Here is a 21,437-nt window from a genome sequence, read left to right on the forward strand (position 1 = left end):
AAAATATCCTATTAAAAGAATATTTTTATTGGGCTTGCGTTAAAAACAGTATATACATCAACTATACTAGATTATGAGTTTAAGACCAAAAGTCTTTGATAGGACACTCACTCAGGTGATAGTGAGCACAGGGAAATTGTTCAAGTGCAGACAAAGTGCTGCATAGTAAAAAATACTTTTAAAAATAGATGTCTTAATAGTTTAGTTTTAACAATTTGAAGGGAACCTGTCAGCAGTTTTGGCCGATATAAGATACGGCCATCACCTTTCAAGGCTGATATACAGCATTCTATAATGCTGTATATAAGCCCCTAACCCGACCTGGAAGAACTGAAAAATAAGTTTTACTATACTCACCTGCAGGGCGGTCCGATATGATGGGTGTTGCTGGTTTTGGTCCGGCAATTCCCATCTTCTTATAATCGCCGCCCTCCTGCTTGATTCTTGTGGATGACGCGACCCTGCATCATCCACACAGACTCCCCGACATCATGCTCCTGCGTAGCATCTTTCTGTTTATAGATATCCTGGATTCTTGTACTCCTTTAATAGGACAGTGAAGATCAGTTGATGTTACGTTTCCTTTCTGAGAGAAAACAGATGCAAAATAGGAATTTAAAAGTTCGGCCATCTCAACATCCTTTCTAACCATTTCATCATTTTCATCCTGTAAAAATCCTATCGCATCTTTGACTTTTCTTTTACTTTTGACTTATCCCCAAAATCCTTTTTTACTGCTTTTGATGTCTCTTGCAAGCCTTAATTCATTGTCAGCTTTAGCTAATCTGATTCGTGCCCTGCAGCTTCTGCAGACAGCATTATATTCTTCTTTAGATATGCCTCCCTCTTTCCATTTGATAAACATTTATTTCTTCCTTTTTAGCATGTGTTTAAGTTCTGTGTTCATCCATCTTGGTTTCCTTAAATGCTTTGTATTCTTCCCTCTTTTTGGAATTGTTAACGATTGTGCTTTGAGAATCTCATTTTTCAAGATTTCCCAACCTTCCTGGACATTTTTGTCCTTAAGGATATCCAGCCATTGGATCCCTCCGATTCTCTTTCTGAGTCCCTTAAAATCTGCCTTTTTGAAATCTAACCTTGAAGTCTGAGTCTTCACAGGTCTTCCTCCTCTAGTTATCCAAAAGTCTAAAATAGCATGGTCGCTACATCCTAGGGTCCCAGCCACTCTTACCTCCTCAACCATTTCCTCCCTGTTTATAAAGGTACTGCAGCACCCCCACTGCCGCAGGGCCGAGGGGTACCCGGTACCGGGCCTCTGAGTCTCTGCTCTGGGGTTGTCACGGTGGCTAGACCCGGTCCGTGACCCTGCTGAGGGGCGCCCAATAATAAATGTGGATGATGGTGATAGTGCGGTGCAGTGCCGGTCGCAGTAAATAACTAGGACACCAGGTTGCAGTCTCTTTACCTCTTTACTGAAGGCTTCAGGGTCCTCAGTCCGGAATACGGTTAATCAAGCTGCGCAAGTCCGGCCGGTCCGATGGCACCTCCAGAGTTCCCTTTGCAGGTGGAAATCTGTGCCTACCTTCTAGCGCTTGTGTGTTGTGGTCCTCCCCTGCTGTGCTTACGGGATAGTACCCCACAACTGTTGTGTCTGTTTCTCGTGTTCCCTCACAACTCGATTCTGATGTTCTTCCACGTCCCCCAGATCTTATGGTTAGGACGCACCCGTATGACGGGGGAGGCTCGGAGCTCTTCCGGGACTCTAGCGTCGCCCCACTCCTGTTGTTACCCCCCCTGTGTCTTCCTAGGTCAATTGGGTGAGACAGCCCGCCTATAACTGACTGTCCTGCCGTAGGTTTGAAGTTTGGCTTGGAGCTCTATACTTCCTCGGCGTTCCGGCCACCGGTTATGCGCCTCAATAGGATGTTGTCTCGTCTTACAGCACGACTCCTACTGGTATTCTCCTTGTTGCGTTGATCTCGTTTCTCACTCAGCACAATAAACCTCGCTTCTTGTCCTTTCTTGGGGTACCGCCGCTATATCGTGCAGGCGCGGTCCCGTAATGTTCTCTCTGGTTGCTAGGCCTCTGTCAGGATCCCACCCCTGACAGGGACCCCTCTGAATCTTCCCCTACAACACCCTCTGCCACAAGGTGTTGCCTGGTTCCAACCCAGTCAGCTTTCTGTTCTAACTTCCTATCTAACCCCCAGTTTTACCAGACTGTGAGGAGTGGCCTAATGTATAGTACCCTTAGCTCCCCCTGGAGGCCAGACTGTGAAATGTATTGGTGTCTGTTATACCTGGTCAGATGAACTCCTTCAGTGCCATCAGACGTACCATAGCCCCCTTAGCGGCGGAGCATCAGTACTGCAACGACCAGGACTCTGGGGAGCTGCACTCCCCCCTGGTTAAATCCAGTACTCCTGGACTGGGAAGAAAACAACAATACATGTCAGCAAAAAGACATACAATTTTGAAAATGCAAGTACAAGTAAACTTTTTTTAACAGAGCTTCCCTTTATGGGAGGTGAGGACACTTGAACGTTACAAACACGGTTAAATACTTTAAATAACATACTATAAATAACTTCTTTTACCCAACCGGGTATTCTACTAAGTGCAAAACTTTTGAACAATAATTTAGCTTTGCCTTTAAGGACGTACTCGCTGAATCCACTAAAGACCTTCTTATAAACCATTATAAGGCTAATCAACTTTTATGCATTCTCCTTCTTTACGTCTGCAGGACCGCCTGTCCTAACTGCTCCAGGCCTACTGCCTCTCCTTTCTGTTACAGGACCGCCCCTTTCTGCCCGGGCCTACTGCCTTTCTACTACTATACACAGTATAGAACATATCATCCATCTTTCAGTTCAGGATTACTGAGCCATCTCTGTATGGCTCCTAAGAGGACTCACCACTAACCCCTACGGGTTCACTTCCTGTCCTCATTTTCTAGCACATTATTAAACATTTTCTATTAAATAAAACATTAAACTTCCTTCATTACTTTCTTACTGACATGTATGCAGGACGCTATGTCTACCCCTACGGATCTGCTGCATCTTTCTTCTAGCTTTCACCTTTACAGGACTTTATTTTAGAGCACATTACCAACATTTCTTACAATCAACTAGTTAGTTACACTTAACTTCTTCTTTCAAGACATTATTGCCATTTAACCATCTTAAGGCAACACTGTTCATAAGTGCAATATGTGAACATTCCCTTTAAGAGGGGACCAAATCTCTATGAGGTAGTGCAACTTCTCAAGCTGCAAGTCTGTTCGCAGTAAGGACTCCAGTGCTGGTTCCAGGACCAGTGTCTTCGCAAAGAGTTCTTTCCTTGTATAAAACCAGTAGAGAGCACCTTTAAGAAGGTGCAAACTATGTACAAAAAGTTTGTAATCATGCATTGTTCATGATTCAGCAGTTCTTTCAATGATGAATAAACAGGAAACAAAAACAAAAAGCAAAAACGCAAAATAGGGATCCCGGGTAAACGAAGGGATCCCTTTAAGAATAACCCTAGTTGGGTTTAAAGCAGCAAAAAGCAGGGAAACAAACAGTTAACTATTTACATATCCATGGCATCGAGGTTTACTCTCGCTCTGGCGGCCGTAGCTCCGCATAGACCTCGCTCGGCAAGGTGATCGGCGAGATCGGGGCCTTTAAGAAGTGCTCCATACCCGTGGCCCGATCCCAGGGTGTAAAGCGCCGGAGTCTATAGGTCGCAGGGAGAGGGGGTAACGTGACGGGGCCTATCAGCAGGTCCTCTGCTGGCGGGGCAGGGTCGTTCTTCATACCTGCTTCCGATGCGGACCCTCCGGTGCCGATCTGCTCCGTCTCCGCTGGGATCTGGAACGCTGGTTGCAGGGCCTTGCGCTGCGGCGTTGTCATCTCCGTTTGCAGCATCTCGCTTTCCGGCAGAGCCTTGCTTTCTGGCTTCGGAGCGCTGGAACTTCTTTCTTGCTCCGGACCAGATGAGGCTGCCGACAGACGTCTGGTGAGGCTCCCGATGACGGTCTTCTTCCACCCGGCCTCAGCGCTCAGCTGCGTCCGCAGGAGTTGGTCGCTGAGCTCATCCACTCCGGCTGGCAGGAAGTCAGTATCAGCGGTGGAGGCCTAGTCACGGTGTCCCTCCGGGTAGCTGGGGGAGTCCTCTGCTCCGACCCCACGCTCCAGTACCGGGCAGCTCGCCATGGCGTCCTCCACGTGGTTCGCTTCTTCTTCCTGGTCCTTTTCCCCCTCCTCCTTCGTGGGCGGTTTCGTTTTCTCTGCCTCCGCCCACCATTGAGAATCAGGAGGCGGATCTCGGCTGCTGACGGACACGTCCTCAAGGTACAGAAATATTTAGACTGGGCGGCCATTGTCTTTCGCGCTCTTCAGCTTGTTCACGCCCACTTCCACGCCCTTCTTCTTCTCCTGCGCTCCTCTTAGCGCTGTAATGGCGGCGGTTTTGGCGGGAACTTCTGGCGGCAAGTGGCAATCCACAGTCTTTGCAATAAGTCACAGTCCAAGCACAGTAAATCACAGTTCCAAGGCACACATGACCTGATTCTTCAGGCTTAAGTAGATCCTGTTCGTGACACCAAGTTTGCAGCGCCCCCACTGCCGCAGGGCCGAGGGGTACCCGGTACCGGGCCTCTGAGTCTCTGCTCTGGGGTTGTCACGGTGGCTAGACCCAGTCCGTGACCCTGCTGAGGGGCGCCCAATAATAAATGTGGATGATGGTGATAGTGCGGTGCAGTGCCGGTCGCAGTAAATAACTAGGACACCAGGTTGCAGTCTCTTTACCTCTTTACTGAAGGCTTCAGGGTCCTCAGTCCGGAATACGGTTAACCAAGCTGCGCAAGTCCGGCTGGTCCGATGGCACCTCCAGAGTTCCCTTTGCAGGTGGAAATCTGTGCCTACCTTCTAGCGCTTGTGTGTTGTGGTCCTCCCCTGCTGTGCTTACGGGATAGTACCCCACAACTGTTGTGTCTGTTTCTCGTGTTCCCTCACAACTCGATTCTGATGTTCTTCCACGTCCCCCAGATCTTATGGTTAGGACGCACCCGTATGACGGGGGAGGCTCGGAGCTCTTCCGGGACTCTAGTGTCGCCCCACTCCTGTTGTTACCCCCCCCCCTGTGTCTTCCTAGGTCAATTGGGTGAGACAGCCCGCCTATAACTGACTGTCCTGCCGTAGGTTTGAAGTTTGGCTTGGAGCTCTATACTTCCTCGGCGTTCCGGCCACCGGTTATGCGCCTCAATAGGATGTTGCCTCGTCTTACAGCACGACTCCTACTGGTATTCTCCTTGTTGCGTTGATCTCGTTTCTCACTCAGCACAATAAACCTCGCTTCTTGTCCTTTCTTGGGGTGCCGCCGCTATATCGTGCAGGCGCGGTCCCGTAACGTTCTCTCTGGTTGCTAGGCCTCTGTCAGGATCCCACCCCTGACAGGGACCCCTCTGAATCTTCCCCTACAACACCCTCTGCCACAAGGTGTTGCCTGGTTCCAACCCAGTCAGCTTTCTGTTCTAACTTCCTATCTAACCCCCAGTTTTACCAGACTGTGAGGAGTGGCCTAATGTATAGTACCCTTAGCTCCCCCTGGAGGCCAGACTGTGAAATGTATTGGTGTCTGTGATACCTGGTCAGATGAACTCCTTCAGTGCCATCAGACATACCATAGCCCCCCTTAGCGGCGGAGCATCAGTACTGCAACGACCAGGACTCTGGGGCGCTGCAGTACCTTCACACTGAACGATATCGCTAGCGATCTGTGACGTTGCAGCGTCCTGGCTAGCGATATCGTTGAGTTTGACACGCAGCAGCGATCAGGATCCTGCTGTGCCATCGTTGGTCGGAGCAGAAAGTCCAGAACTTTATTTCGTCGCTGGACTCCCGCAGACATCGCTGAATCATTGTGTGTGACGCCGATTCAGCGATGTCTTCACTGGTAACCAGGGTAAACATCGGGTTACTAAGCGCAGGGCCGCGCTTAGTAACCCGGTGTTTACCCTGGTTACCAGTGTAAATGTAAAAAAAACCAAACACTACATACTTACATTCCGGTGTCTGTCCCCCGGCGCTGTGCTTTCCTGCACTGTCAGCGCCGGCCAGCCGTAAAGCAGATTACAGCGGTGACGTCACTGCTGTGCTTTCCGGCCAGCGCTCACAGTCAGTGAAGGAAAGCACAGCGCCGGGGGACAGACACCGGAATGTAAGAATGTAGTGTTTGTTTTTTTTTACATTAGCACTGGTAACCAGGGTAAACATCGGGTTACTAAGCGCAGCCCTGCGATTAGTAACCTGATGTTTACCCTGGTTACCCGGGGACCGGCATCGTTGGTCGCTGGAGAGCTGTCTGTGTGACAGCTCTCCAGCGACCACACAACGACGAAACAGCGACGCTGCAGCGATCGGCATCGTTGTCTAGATCGCTGCAGCGTCGCTAAATGTGACGGTACCTTAAGGATTAGATCCAAGGTAGCCTTGTTTTCTCCCCTATCTTTTGGAAGATAAAGTTGTCAGCAATACAAGATAACAATTTGTTTGATCTGTTAGTTTTACCTGAGAGAGATTCCCAACAAATGTCTGGATAGTTGAAATCTCCCATGACCATATTGTCAGATTTTTTGGAGAACTTGGCCATTTGATACATAAAGAGTTCATCCATATCTTCAGCTTGCACAGGCGGCCTGTAGTAAATGCCTACAATGGAGTCCTTTCCGTTGTTCTCTCCTTGTATTCTTACCCAAATAGTTTCCTGTTTCTGTCTTTCATCTAAGCCCACACATTATAACCCCTTTAACCAATCAAAATCAGAAAGCTTGTTGTTGGCTTTGAATTATGAATTTCAGTGGAACATATAGAAACTTTCCTATCTATTTTTCCCCCACATTCAGTCATTATTTCAAACTATCTCCCAATAGGACGATTTTTAGAAGAAGATATGAAACAATGGCAATTTTTCTCATGTATCATCCAGAACAGATTTAAAGAGGTTGTCCACGACTTTAACATTGATGGCTTATCCTTAATTCAAGTATGTTGGAAAACAGTTACTATTATGGCATCAAATAGATAGGGATTTAGGATGAAAATTCATTTTAATTTTCAAGTATACCTTTAACCCCTTTCTGACATATGACATACTATCCCGTCGAGGTGGTATGGGCCCTGTATGACCACCGACGGGATAGTACGTCATCACCAATCAGCCACGCTCACGAGGGGAGCGCGGCTGATCGGGGCCGGGTGTCAGCTGACTATCGCAGCTGACATCCGGCACTATGTGCCAGGAGCAGTCACGGACTGCTCCTGGCACATTAACCCCCGGAACACTGCGATCAAACATGATCGCGGCGTTCTGGCGGCATAGGGAAGCATCGCGCAGGGAGGGGGTTCCCTGCGTGCTTCCCTGCGACCCTCGGAGCAACGATGTGATCGTGTTGCTCCGAGGGTCTCCTACTTCCTCCTCCCTGCAGGCCCCGGATCCAAAATGGCCGCGGGGGGCCTTCTGGGTCCTGCAGGGAGGTGGCTTGCAAGCGCCTGCTCAGAGCAGGCGCCGGCAAGCCTCCCTGCAGTGCCTGTCAGATTGCTGATCTGACACAGTGCACTGCAAAGTATCAGATCAGCGATCTGACACTATACAGTTATGTCCCCCCCTGGGGCAATGTTCTAAAGTAAAAGAAAAATATTTACACTTGTAAAAAAAATATATATATTGTTCCAATAAATAAATTTCTTTATCTAAATAAAAAAACAAACAATAAAAGTACACATATTTAGTATCACCGCGTCCGTAATGACCCGACCTATAAAACTGTCCCACTAGTTAACCCCTTCAGTAAACACTGTAAAAAAAAAACGAGGCAAAAAAGAACGCTTTATTATCATACCGCCAAACAAAATGTGGAATAACACGCGATCAAAAAGAGGGATATAAAAAAACATGTTACCGCTGAAAACGTCATCTTGTCCTGCTAAAAACGAGCCACCATACAGCGCCATCAGCGAAAAAATAAAAAGTTATAGTCCTCAGAATAAAGCGATGCAAAAATAATTATTTTTTATATGAAATAATTTTTAGCGTATAAAAGCGACAAAACATCAAAAAAAGATATAAATGAGGTATCGCTGTAATCGTACTGACCCGAAAAATAAAACTGTTTTATCAATTTTATCAAACGTGGAATGGTATAGATGCCTCCCCCAAAAGAAATTCATGAATTGCTAGTTTTTGGTCATTCTGCCTCACAAAAATCGGAATAAAAAGCGATCAAAAATGTCACGTGCCCAAAAATGGTACCAATAAAAATGTCAACTTGTCCTGCAAAAACTAGACCTCACATGACTCTGTGGACCAAAATATGGAAAAAATTTAGCTCTCAAAATGTGGAGACGCAAAAACTATTTTTTGCAATAAAAAGTGTCTTTTAGTGTGTGACAGCTGCCAATCATAAAAATCCGCTAGAAAACCCGCAATAAATAGTAAATCAAACCTCCTTCATCACCCCCTTAGTTAGGGAAAAATAATAAAATAAAAAAAATGTATTTATTTCCATTTTCCCATTAGGGTTAGGGTTAGGGTTATGTTTGGGGCTAAAGTTAGGGTTAGGGGTAGGGTTGGGGCTAAAGTTAGCGTTAGGGTTGGGGCTAAAGTTAGGATTAGGGTTGGGTCTAAAGTTAGGGATGGGGCTAAAGTTAGGGATGGGGTTTGGATTACATTTACGGTTGGGATTAGGGTTAGAGATGTGTCAGGGTTAGGGGTGTGGTTAGGGTTATGGTTGGGATTAGGGTTAGGGGTGTGTTGGAGTTAGGGGTGTGGTTAGGGTTAGGGGCTAGGGGTATGGTTGGGATTAGGGTTAGGGGTGTGCTCGGGTTAGGGGTGTGGTTAGGGTTATGGTTAGGGTTGGGAATAGGGTTAGGGTTGTGTTTGGGTTAGGGTTTCAGTTAGAATTGGGGGGTTTCCACTGTTTAGGCACATCAGGTGCTCTCCAAATGCCACATGGCGTCCGATCTCAATTCCAGCCAATTTTGCATTGAAAAGTCAAATGGCGCTCCTTCCCTTCCGAACTCTGCCATGCGCCCAAACAGTGGTTTACCCCCACATATGGGGAATCAGCGTACTCAGGACACATTGCACAACAACTTTTGGGGTCCAATTTCTTCTGTTACCCTTGGGAAAATAAAAAATTGGGAGCAAAAAGATCATTTTTATGAAAAAATATGATTTTTTATTTTATGGTTCTACATTATAAACTTCTGTGAAGCACTTGGTGGGTTAAAGTGCTCACCATACATCTAGATAAGTTCCTTAGGGGTCTACTTTCCAAAATGGTGTCACTTGAGGGGGGGTTCAATGTTTAGGCACATCAGGGGCTCTCCAAATGCAACATGGCGTCCTATCTCAATTCCAGTCAATTTTGCATTGAAAAGTCAAACGGCGCTCCTTCCCTTCCGAGCTGTGCCATGCGCCCAAACAGTGGTTTACCCCCATTTATGGGGTATCAACGTACTCAGGACAAATTGTATAACAACTTTTGGGTTCAATTTCTCCTGTTAACCTTGGTAAAATAAAACAAATTGAAGCTGAAGTAAATTTTTTGTGAAGAAAAGTTAAATGTTAATTTTTTGTGAAACATTCCAAAAATTCCTGTGAAACACCTGAAGGGTTAATAAACTTCTTGAATGTGGTTTTGAGCATCTTGAGGGGTGCAGTTTTAAGAATGGTGTCACAATTGGGTATTTTCTATCCTATAGACCCCTCAAAATGGTGTTGTAAAAACGAGAAATTGCTGGTCAACTTTTAACTCTTATAACTTCCTAACAAAAAGAAATGTAGGTTCCAAAATTGTGCTGATGTAAAGTAGACATGTGGGAAATGTTACTTATTAAGTATTTTGTGTGATATATCTCTGTGATTTAAGGGCATAAAAATTCAAATTTGGAAAATTGCGACATTTTCAAAGTTTTCGCCAAATTTCCATTTTTTTCACAAATAAACGCAGGTAATAACAAAGAAATGTCACCACTATCATGAAGTACAATATGTCACAAGAAAACGTTGTCAGAATCATCAGGATTCGTTGAAGCATTCCAGAGTTGTAACCTCATAAAGGGACAGTGGTCAGTGGTCAGAATTGTAAAAATTGGCCCAGTCATTAACGTGCAAACCACCCTTGGGGGTAAAGGGTTTAAAGAAAAAAAACAGAACCAAGGAGTGTGATTACATCATTGTTATTTTACTCCTATGTGTAAACATACTGTATAAGACAAGAAAAAATAAAAAAGGAAAAAAAACACTTAACACGTTAATGGACCATGATGAATATATTTGTCATGAAGCTTGTCAGGGACTTTGGAGCAAAGCTCAGTAACAGAGCGGTTCTACATAGGGCAGATGCCAGCTACAGGTCCTTCTCAAAAAATTAGCATATAGTGTTAAATTTCATTATTTACCATAATGTAATGATTACAATTAAACTTTCATATATTATAGATTCATTATCCATCACCTGAAATTTGTCAGGTCTTTTATTGTTTTAATACTGATGATTTTGGCCTACAACTCCTGATAACCCAAAAAACCTGTCTCAATAAATTAGCATATCAAGAAAAGGTTCTGTAAACGACCTATTACCCTAATCTTCTGAATCAACTAATTAACTCTAAACACATGCAAAAGATACCTGAGGCTTTTAAAAACTCCCTGCCTGGTTCATTACTCAAAACCCCCATCATGGGTAAGACTAGCGACCTGACAGATGTCAAGAAGGCCATCATTGACACCCTCAAGCAAGAGGGTAAGACCCAGAAAGAAATTTCTCAACAAATAGGCTGTTCCCAGAGTGCTGTATCAAGGCACCTCAATGGTAAGTCTGTTGGAAGGAAACAATGTGGCAGAAAACGCTGTACAACGAGAAGAGGTGACCGGACCCTGAGGAAGATTGTGGAGAAGGACCGATTCCAGACCTTGGGGAACCTGAGGAAGCAGTGGACTGAGTCTGGTGTGGAAACATCCAGAGCCACCGTGCACAGGCGTGTGCAGGAAATGGGCTACAGGTGCCGCATTCCCCAGGTAAAGCCACTTTTGAACCATAAACAGCGGCAGAAGCGCCTGACCTGGGCTACAGAGAAGCAGCACTGGACTGTTGCTAAGTGGTCCCAAGTACTTTTTTCTGATGAAAGCAAATTTTGCATGTCATTCGGAAATCAAGGTGCCAGAGTCTGGAGGAAGACTGGGGAGAAGGAAATGCCAAAATGCCTGAAGTCCAGTGTCAAGTACCCACAGTCAGTGATGGTGTGGGGTGCCATGTCAGCTGCTGGTGTTGGTCCACTGTGTTTCATCAAGGGCAGGGTCAATGCAGCTAGCTATCAGGAGATTTTGGAGCACTTCATGCTTCCATCGGCTGAAATGCTTTATGGAGATGAAGATTTCATTTTTCAGCACGACCTGGCACCTGCTCACAGTGCCAAAACCACTGGTAAATGGTTTACTGACCATGGTATTACTGTGCTCAATTGGCCTGCCAACTCTCCTGACCAGAACCCCATAGAGAATCTGTGGGATATTGTGAAGAGAAAGTTGAGAGACGCAAGACCCAACACTCTGGATGAGCTTAAGGCCGCTATTGAAGCATCCTGGGCCTCCATAACATCTCAGCAGTGTCACAGGCTGATTGCCTCCATGCCACGCCGCATTGAAGCAGTCATTTCTGCCAAAGGATTCCCGACCAAGTATTGAGTGCATAACTGAACATTATTATTTGATGGTTTTTTTGTTTGTTATTAAAAAACACTTTTATTTGATTGGACGGTTGAAATATGCTAATTTATTGAGACAGGTTTTTTGGGTTATCAGGAGTTGTAGGCCAAAATCATCAGTATTAAAACAATAAAAGACCTGACAAATTTCAGTTGGTGGATAATGAATCTATAATATATGAAAGTTTAATTGTAATCATTACATTATGGTAAATAATGAAATTTAACACTATATGCTAATTTTTTGAGAAGGACCTGTATATTATACTTCCACATTCACACATTCAGAGTGAAAACTTTGGAAGTGGTGACGTGTTTCTAGTATACTTTTCCTCCGATTTTTCCACTCCTGATTTTGGATTTCAAACGTTGATGTAAAATGCTGACCAAAACTTGAACGTGTGAATATGGCCTACAGCTGACATCTACCTCTAACAGTAAAGATTGCTGTTGGTAACATATTAATGGTTGCTGTCAATTGCTGACAACAGCATTTAAGCGACTCAATCCTGTCCAGATTTTAGTTTGTGTGGCCATTGTCTTCTCTGCGATGTGCTTGTTAACAGGTCGCAGGTGCAACAGCACAGAAAATGAGGAGACAGTAGTGGTACTTAAACCAACAACTGTTTATACGATTAATACACTTAAGGGGGTGCCTTCGACACAATATCAGGGGACAATACAACTGTGAAAAGGAAACAACTTACCGTTCGTTACAAGGAGAAGAGAGCAATGCGGAAAAACAGGATATTGACACAATGCTATTTATACACTACTAGATGGCAGCCCGATTCTAAAGAATCGGGAGTCTAGAATCCATATATACTTTATTTATTCAAATGTAAGAATAATTTGGTGGGCGGGGACCCTCGGCCTCCAATTTGGTTGGCGGGGCCCCACGGCCTCCGATTTGGTGGGCGGGGTCCCTCTGCCTCCGCTTTGGTGGGCGGGGCCGCTCGGCCTTCGATTTGGTGGGCGGGGCTCCTCGGCCTCCGATTTGGTTGGTGGGGCCTCTCGGCCTCCGATTTGGTAGGCGGGGCCCCTTATCCTCCGATTTGGTGGGCGGGGACCCTCGGCCTCCGATTTGGCGGGCGGGGCCCCTCGGCCTCCGATTTGGTGGGCGGGGCCCCTCGGCCTCCGATTTGGTTGGTGTGGACCCTCGGCCTCCGATTTGGTGGGCGGGGACCCTCGGCCTCCGATTTGGTGGGTGGGGACCCTCGGCCTCCGATTTGGTGGGCGGGGACCCTCGGCCTCCGATTTGGTGGGCGGGGCCCATCGGCCTCCGATGTGGTGGGCGGGGCCCCTCGGCCTCCGATTTGGTGGGCGGGGACCCCCGGCCTCCGATTTGGTGGGCGGGGACCCTCGGCCTCCGATTTGGTGAGCGGGGACCCTCGGCCTCCGATTTAGTGGGCGGGGACCCTCGGCCTCCGATTTGGTAGGCGGGGCCCCTCAGCCTCCGATTTGGTGGGCGGGGACCCTCGGCCTCCAATTTGGTGGGCGGAGACCCTCGGCCTCCGATTTGGTGGGCGGGGACCCTCGGCCTCTGATTTGGTGGGCGGGGCCCCTCGGCCTCCGATGTGGTGGTCGGGGCCCCTCGGCCTCCGCTTTGGTGGGCGGGGCCGGGCCCCTCGGCCTCCGCTTTGGTGGGCGGGGCCGCTCGGCCTTCGATTTGTTGGGCGGGGCTCCTCGGCCTCCGATTTGGTTGGCGGGGCCCCTCGGCCTCCGATTTGGTTGGCGGGGCCCCTTATCCTCCGATTTGGTGGGCGGGGACTCTCGGCCTCCGATTTGGTGGGCGGGGACCCTCGGCCTCCGATTTGGTGGGCGGGGCCCCTCGGCCTCCGTTTTGGTTGGCGGGGCCCCTCGGCCTCCGATTTGGTGGGCTGGGACCCTCGGCCTCCGATTTGGTGGGCGGGGACCCTCGGCCTCCGATTTGGTGGGCGGGGACCCTCGGCCTCCGATTTGGTGGGCGGGGACCCTCGGCATCCGATTTGGTGGGCGGGGACCCTCGGCCTCCGATGTGGTGGGCAGGGCCCCTCGGCCTCCGATGTGGTGGGCGAGGCCCCTCGGCCTCCGCTTTGGTGGGCGGGGCCAGGCCCCTCGGCCTCCGCTTTGGTGGGCGGGGCCGCTCGGCCTTCGATTTGGTGGGCGGGGCTCCTCGGCCTCCGATTTGGTTGGCGAAGCCCCTCGGCCTCCGATTTGGTGGGCGGGGACCCTCGGCCTCTGAGTTGGTGGGCGGGGACCCTCGACCTCCGATTTGGTGGGCGGGGACCCTCGGCCTCCGCTTTGGTGGGCGGGGCCCCTCGGCCTCCGATTTGGTGGGCGTGGTCCCTCTGCCTCCGATTTGGTGGGCGGGGACCCTCGGCCTCCGCTTTGGTTGGCGGGGCCCCACGGCCTCCGATTTGGTGGGCGGGGTCCCTCTGCCTCCGCTTTGGTGGGCGGGGCCGCTCGGCCTTCGATTTGGTGGGCGGGGCTCCTCGGCCTCCGATTTGGTTGGTGGGGCCCCTCGGCCTCCGATTTGGTGGGCGGGGCCCCTTATCCTCCGATTTGGTGGGCGGGACCCTCGGCCTCCGATTTGGTGGGCGGGGCCCCTTGGCCTCCGATTTGGTGGGCGGGGCCCCTCGGCCTCCGATTTGGTTGGCGGGGCCCCTCGGCCTCCGATTTGGTTGGCGGGGACCCTCGGCTTCCGATTTGGTGGGCGGGGACCCTCGGCCTCCGATTTGGTGGGCGGGGCCCCTCGGCCTCCGATTTGGTTGGCGGGGACCCTCGGCTTCCGATTTGGTGGGCGGGGACCCTCGGCCTCCGATTTGGTGGGCGGGGACCCTCGGCCTCCGATGTGGTGGGCGGGGCCGCTCGGCCTTCGATTTGGTGGGCGGGGCTCCTCGGCCTCCGATTTGGTTGGCGAAGCCCCTCGGCCTCCGATTTGGTGGGCGGGGACCCTCGGCCTCCGATTTGGTGGGCAGGGACCCTCGACCTCCGATTTGGTGGGCGGGGACCCTCGGCCTCCGCTTTGGTGGGCGGGGCCCCTCGGCCTCCGATTTGGTGGGCGGGGTCCCTCTGCCTCCGATTTGGTGGGCGGGGACCCTCGGCCTCCGCTTTGGTTGGTGGGGCCCCACGGCCTCCGATTTGGTGGGCGGGGTCCCTCTGCCTCCGCTTTGGTGGGCGGGGCCGCTCGGCCTTCGATTTGGTGGGCGGGGCTCCTCGGCCTCCGATTTGGTTGGTGGGGCCCCTCGGCCTCCGATTTGGTGGGCGGGGCCCCTTATCCTCCGATTTGGTGGGCGGGGACCCTCGGCCTCCGATTTGGTGGGCTTTGGCCCCTCGGCCTCCGATTTGGTGGGCGGGGCCCCTCGGCCTCCGATTTGGTTGGCGGGGCCCCTCGGCCTCCGATTTGGTGGGCAGGGACCCTCGGCCTCCGATTTGGTGGGCGGGGCCCTTCGGCCTCCGATTTGGTTGGTGGGGCCCCTCGGTCTCCGATTTGGTGGGTGGGGACCCTCGGCCTCCGATTTGGTGGGCGGGGACCCTCGGCCTCCGATTTGGTGGACGGGGACCCTCGGCCTCCGATTTGGTGGGCAGGGATCCTCGGCCTCCGATTTGGTGGTTGGGGACCCTCGGCCTCCGCTTTGGTGGGCGGGGCCCCTCGGCCTCCGATTTGGTGGGCGGGGACCCTCGGCCTCCGATTTGGTGGGCAGGGACCCTCGGCCTCCGATTTGGTGGTCGGGGACCCTCGGCCTCCGCTTTGGTGGGCGGGGTCCCTCTGCCTCCGATTTGGTGTGCGGGGACCCTCGGCCTCCGCTTTGGTGGGTGGGGCCCCTCGGCCTTCGATTTGGTGGGCGGGGCCCCTCGGCCTCCGAATAGGGTGGTGTGGACCCTCGGCCTCCGATTTGGTGGGCGGGGACCCTCGGCCTCCGATTTGGTGGGCGGGGACCCTCGGCCTCCGATTTGGTGGGCGGGGACCCTCGGCCTCCGATTTGGTGGGCGGGGCCCATCGGCCTCCGATGTGGTGGGCGGAGCCCCTCGGCCTTCGATTTGGTGGGCGGGGACCCCCGGCCTCCGATTTGGTGGGCGGGGCCCCTCGGCCTCCGATTTGGTGGGCGGGGACCCTCGGCCTCCGATTTGGTGGGCGGGGACCCTCGGCCTCCGATTTGGTAGGCGGGGCCCCTCGGCCTCCGATTTGGTGGGCGGGGACCCTCGGCCTCCAATTTGGTGGGCGGGGACCCTCGGCCTCCGATTTGGTGGGCGGGGCCCCTCGGCCTCCGATTTGGTGGGCGGGGCCCCTCGGCCTCCGATGTGGTGGTTGGGGCCTCTCGGCCTCCGCTTTGGTGGGCGGGGCCGGGCCCCTCGGCCTCCGCTTTGGTGGGCGGGGCCGCTCGGCCTTCGATTTGTTGGGCGGGGCTCCTCGGCCTCCGATTTGGTTGGCGGGGCCCCTTGGCCTCCGATTTGGTTGGCGGGGCCCCTTATCCTCCGATTTGGTGGGTGGGGACTCTCGGCCTCTGATTTGGTGGGCGGGGACCCTCGGCCTCCGATTTGGTGGGCGGGGCCTCTCGGCCTCCGATTTGGTTGGCGGGGCCCCTCGGCCTCCGATTTGGTGGGCGGGGACCCTCGGCATCCGATTTGGTGGGCGGGGCCCCTCGGCCTCCGATTTGGTTGGTGGGGCCCCTCGGCCTCCGATTTGGTGGGCGGGGACCCTCGGCCTCTGATTTGGTGGGCGGGGACCCTCGGCCTCCGATTTGGTGGGCGGGGACCCTCGGCCTCCGATTTGGTGGGCGGGGACCCTCGGCCTCCGATTTGGTGGGCGGGGACCCTCGGCCTCCGATTTGGTGGGCGGGGCCCCTTGGCCTCCGATGTGGTGGGCGGGGCCCCTCGGCCTCCGCTTTGGTTGGCGGGGCCAGGCCCCTCGGCCTCCGCTTTGGTGGGCGGGGCCGCTCGGCCTTCGATTAGGTGGGCGGGGCTCCTTGGCCTCTGATTTGGTTGGCGAAGCCCCTCGGCCTCCGATTTGGTTGGTGGGGCCCCTCGGCCTCCAATTTGGTGGGTGGGGCCCGTCGGCCTCCGATTTGGTGGGCGGGGACCCTCGGCCTCCGATTTGGATGGTGTGGACCCTCGGCCTCCGATTTGGTGGGTGGGGACCCTCGGCCTCCGATTTGGTGGGCGGGGACCCTCGGCCTCCGATTTGGTGGGCGGGGCCCCTCGGCCTCCGATGTGGTGGGCGGGGCCCCTCGGCCTCCGATTTGGAGGGCGGGGACCCCCGGCCTCCGATTTGGTAGGCGGGGCCCCTCGGCCTCCGATTTGGTGGGCGGGGACCCTCGGCCTCCAATTTGGTGGGCGGGGACCTTCGGCCTCCAAATTGGTGGGTGGGGACCCTCGGCCTCCGATTTGGTGGGCGGGGACCCTCGGCCTCCGATTTGGTGGGCGGGGCCCCTCGGCCTCCGATGTGGTGGGCGGGGCCCCTCGGCCTCCGATGTGGAGGGCGGGGACCCCCGGCCTCCGATTTGGTAGGCGGGGCCCCTCGGCCTCCGATTTGGTGGGCGGGGACCCTCGGCCTCCAATTTGGTGGGCGGGGACCTTCGGCCTCCAAATTGGTGGGCGGGGACCCTCGGCCTCCGATTTGGTGGGCGGGGACCCTCGGCCTTCGATTTGGTGGGCAGGGCTCCTCGGCCTCCGATTTGGTTGGCGGGGCCCCTCGGCCTCCGATTTGGTGGGCGGGGCCGCTCGGCCTTCGATTTGGTGGGCGGGGCTCCTTGGCCTCCGATTTGGTTGGCGAAGCCCCTCGGCCTCCGATTTGTTTGGTGGGGCCCCTCGGCCTCCAATTTGGTGGGCGGGGACCCTCGGCCTCCGATTTGGTGGGCGGGGACCCTCAGCCTCCGATTTGGTGGGCGGGGACCCTCGGCCTCCGCTTTGGTGGGTGGGGCCCGTCGGCCTCCGATTTGGTGGGCGGGGCCCCTCGGCCTCCGATTTGGATGGTGTGGACCCTCGGCCTCCGATTTGGTGGGTGGGGACCCTCGGCCTCCGATTTGGTGGGCGGGGACCCTCGGCCTCCGATTTGGTGGGCGGGGCCCCTCGGCCTCCGATGTGGTGGGCGGGGCCCCTCGGCCTCCGATTTGGAGGGCGGGGACCCCCGGCCTCCGATTTGGTAGGCGGGGCCCCTCGGCCTCCGATTTGGTGGGCGGGGACCCTCGGCCTCCAATTTGGTGGGCGGGGACCTTCGGCCTCCAAATTGGTGGGCGGGGACCCTCGGCCTCCGATTTGGTGGGCGGGGACCCTCGGCCTCCGCTTTGGTGGGCGGGGCCGCTCGGCCTTCGATTTGGTGGACAGGGCTCCTCGGCCTCCGATTTGGTTGGCGGGGCCCCTCGGCCTCCGATTTGGTTGGCGGGGCCCCTCGGCCTCCGATTTGGTGTGTGCTCTGCCTGGGGCCACTGTGCTCTGCCTGGGGCCCCATATGCTGCCTGGAGCCCCTGTGCTCTGCCTGGGGCCCCATATGCTGCCTGGGGCCCCTGTGCTCTGCCTGGGGCACCATATGCTGCCTGGGGCCCCTGTGCTCTGCCTGGGGCCCCTGTGCTCTGCCTGGGGCCCCATGTTCTGCCTGGGGCCCCTGTGCTCTGCCTGGGGCCACTGTGCTCTGCCTGGGGCCCCATGTTCTGCCTGGGGCCACTGTGCTCTGCCTGGGGCCCCATAAGCTGCCTGGGGCCCCTGTGCTCTGCCTGGGACCACTGTGCTCTGCCTGGGGCCCCATATGCTGCCTGGGGCCCCTGTGCTCTGCCTGGGGCCCCATATGCTGCCTGGGGCCCCTGTGCTCTGCCTGGGGCCCCTGTGCTCTGCCTGGGGCCCCATGTTCTGCCTGGGGCCCCTGTGCTCTGCCTGGGGCCCCTGTGCTCTGCCTGGGGCCCCATATGCTGCCTGGGGCCCCTGTGCTCTGCCTGGGACCACTGTGCTCTGCCTGGGGCCCCATATGCTGCCTGGGGCCCCTGTGCTCTGCCTGGGGCCACTGTGCTCTGCCTGGGGCCCCATATGCTGCCTGGGGCCACTGTGCTCTGCCTGGGGCCCCATATGCTGCCTGGGGCCCCTGTGCTCTGCCTGGGGCCCTTGTGCTCTGCCTGGGGCCCCATGTTCTGCCTGGGGCCCCTGTGCTCTGCCTGGGGCCACTGTGCTCTGCCTGGGGCCCCATATGCTGCCTGGGGCCCCTGTGCTCTGCCTGGGGCCCCATATGCTGCCTGGGGCCCCTGTGCTCTGCCTGGGGCCCCATGTTCTGCCTGGGGCCACTGTGCTCTGCCTGGGGCCCCATAAGCTGCCTGGGGCCCCTGTGCTCTGCCTGGGACCACTGTGCTCTGCCTGGGGCCCCATATGCTGCCTGGGGCCCTTGTGCTCTGCCTGGGGCCACTGTGCTCTGCCTGGGGCCCCATATGCTGCCTGGGGCCACTGTGCTCTGCCTGGGGCCCCATATGCTGCCTGGGGCCCCTGTGCTCTGCCTGGGGCCCCATATGCTGCCTGGGGCCCCTGTGCTCTGCCTGGGGCCCCTGTGCTCTGCCTGGGGCCCCATGTTCTGCCTGGGGCCCCTGTGCTCTGCCTGGGGCCACTGTGCTCTGCCTGGGGCCCCATATGCTGCCTGGGGCCCCTGTGCTCTGCCTGGGGCCCCATATGCTGCCTGGGGCCCCTGTGCTCTGCCTGGGGCCCCTGTGCTCTTCCTGGGGCCCCATATGCTGCCTGGGGCCCCTGTGCTCTTCCTGGGGCCCCTGTGCTCTGCCTGGGGCCCCATGTTCTGCCTGGGGCCCCTGTGCTCTGTCTGGGGCCACTGTGCTCTGCCTGGGGCCCCATGTTCTGCCTGGGGCCACTGTGCTCTGCCTGGGGCCCCATAAGCTGCCTGGGGCCCCTGTGCTCTGCCTGGGACCACTGTGCTCTGCCTGGGGCCCCATATGCTGCCTGGGGCCACTGTGCTCTGCCTGGGGCCCCATATGCTGCCTGGGGCCCCTGTGCTCTGCCTGGGGCCCCATATGCTGCCTGGGGCCCCTGTGCTCTTCCTGGGGCCCCTGTGCTCTGCCTGGGGCCCCATGTTCTGCCTGGGGCCCCTGTGCTCTGTCTGGGGCCACTGTGCTCTGCCTGGGGCCCCATGTTCTGCCTGGGGCCACTGTGCTCTGCCTGGGGCCCCATAAGCTGCCTGGGGCCCCTGTGCTCTGCCTGGGACCACTGTGCTCTGCCTGGGGCCCCATATGCTGCCTGGGGCCACTGTGCTCTGCCTGGGGCCCCATATGCTGCCTGGGGCCCCTGTGCTCTGCCTGGGGCCCCATATGCTGCCTGGGGCCCCTGTGCTCTGCCTGGGGCCCCTGTGCTCTGCCTGGGGCCCCATGTTCTGCCTGGGGCCCCTGTGCTCTGCCTGGGGCCACTGTGCTCTGCCTGGGGCCCCATATGCTGCCTGGGGCCCCTGTGCTCTGCCTGGGGCCCCATATGCTGCCTGGGGCCCCTGTGCTCTGCCTGGGGCCACTGTGCTCTGCCTGGGGCCCCATAGGCTGCCTGGGGCCCCTGTGCTCTGCCTGGGACCACTGTGCTCTGCCTGGGGCCCCATATGCTGCCTGGGTCCCCTGTGCTCTGCCTGGGGCCACTGTGCTCTGCCTGGGGCCCCATATGCTGCCTGGGGCCCCTGTGCTCTGCCTGGGTGTAGGACACTGGTGACGTCACTTATCTCCGGACATTAGCTCCGGACATTAGCTCCGGACATTAGCTCCGGACAAAGCCACGGAAGTTGGCACAAATTGCAGGAAGTAGTATTCTAGGCAATTATATATTAGATAGTTCTATAATTATAGCTAAACAATTGTTATTGTCAGAGCGGTTTTAGTCTCAATATCCTAACCACAATTGTCACTATCACTACCAGACCTATCACCGTTGTCACTCTCTAAGCAACACAAAACATCACACAGACCCTAACAAGGGTCGATGATACTGCCCGCCAGGCTGCAAGTCCCAGACTGATGAGTTATTCGACACACTCGTCACACTGGAAGTGTCTACACATGAACGTCACTACACTGCTGCCTAGTTATCTCTCTCTCTCGGCTCTTGCTCTACTACTCAGCTCAGCTCTCACAGGTCTGGTCTCTCTCAGTTCCTGTACTCAGGTCTGATCTCTCAGTGCCTGTACTCAGGTCTGATCTCTCAGTTCCTGTACTCAGGTCTGGTCTCTGGGTTTCTTTATTCAGGTGTGGTCTCTCAGATCTTAACTTGGGTCTTGTTTCTCGATTCCTTTACCCGGGTCTGGTCTCTCATAATGGAGGCTTATAACGAACTCCACTGCACACGCGACAGTCCTGCTACTGGTCCAAGTGCCGACTCCTCTCCTCCCTGGCCTTTCCGAGCCTTTTATAATTATTAACTCCACCATAGCTGTTACTTGATCTTGCGTCGCTTTGAATCTCTTCCCCAAGGGGATGTGTACTTCACTCTTCAGTTCCAATGTAGTTCTCACTGCCTTTTCCTTTCCTATCATCTTTAAGTCTTATCCCCTTATATTCTGGGTGCTTCTTGAAGTATGTTTGGAGTCATTGTCCTGCTAAAAAACCCATGACCTAGGACGCAAAGCCCAGCTTTCTGACACTGGGCAATACAGTGTGATCCAAAATGCTTTGGTAATTGTTAAATATGAATTATTAATTTAATTATTCTTATTCTCAATTCTGTACTGAGCACATTGCCTCTCGCTGACATTAGAAAAAGCTATTTCTGTATATGTAGCTC

Source organism: Ranitomeya variabilis, chromosome 1, assembly GCF_051348905.1.
Source record: "Ranitomeya variabilis isolate aRanVar5 chromosome 1, aRanVar5.hap1, whole genome shotgun sequence".
Lineage (NCBI taxonomy): Eukaryota > Metazoa > Chordata > Amphibia > Anura > Dendrobatidae > Ranitomeya > Ranitomeya variabilis.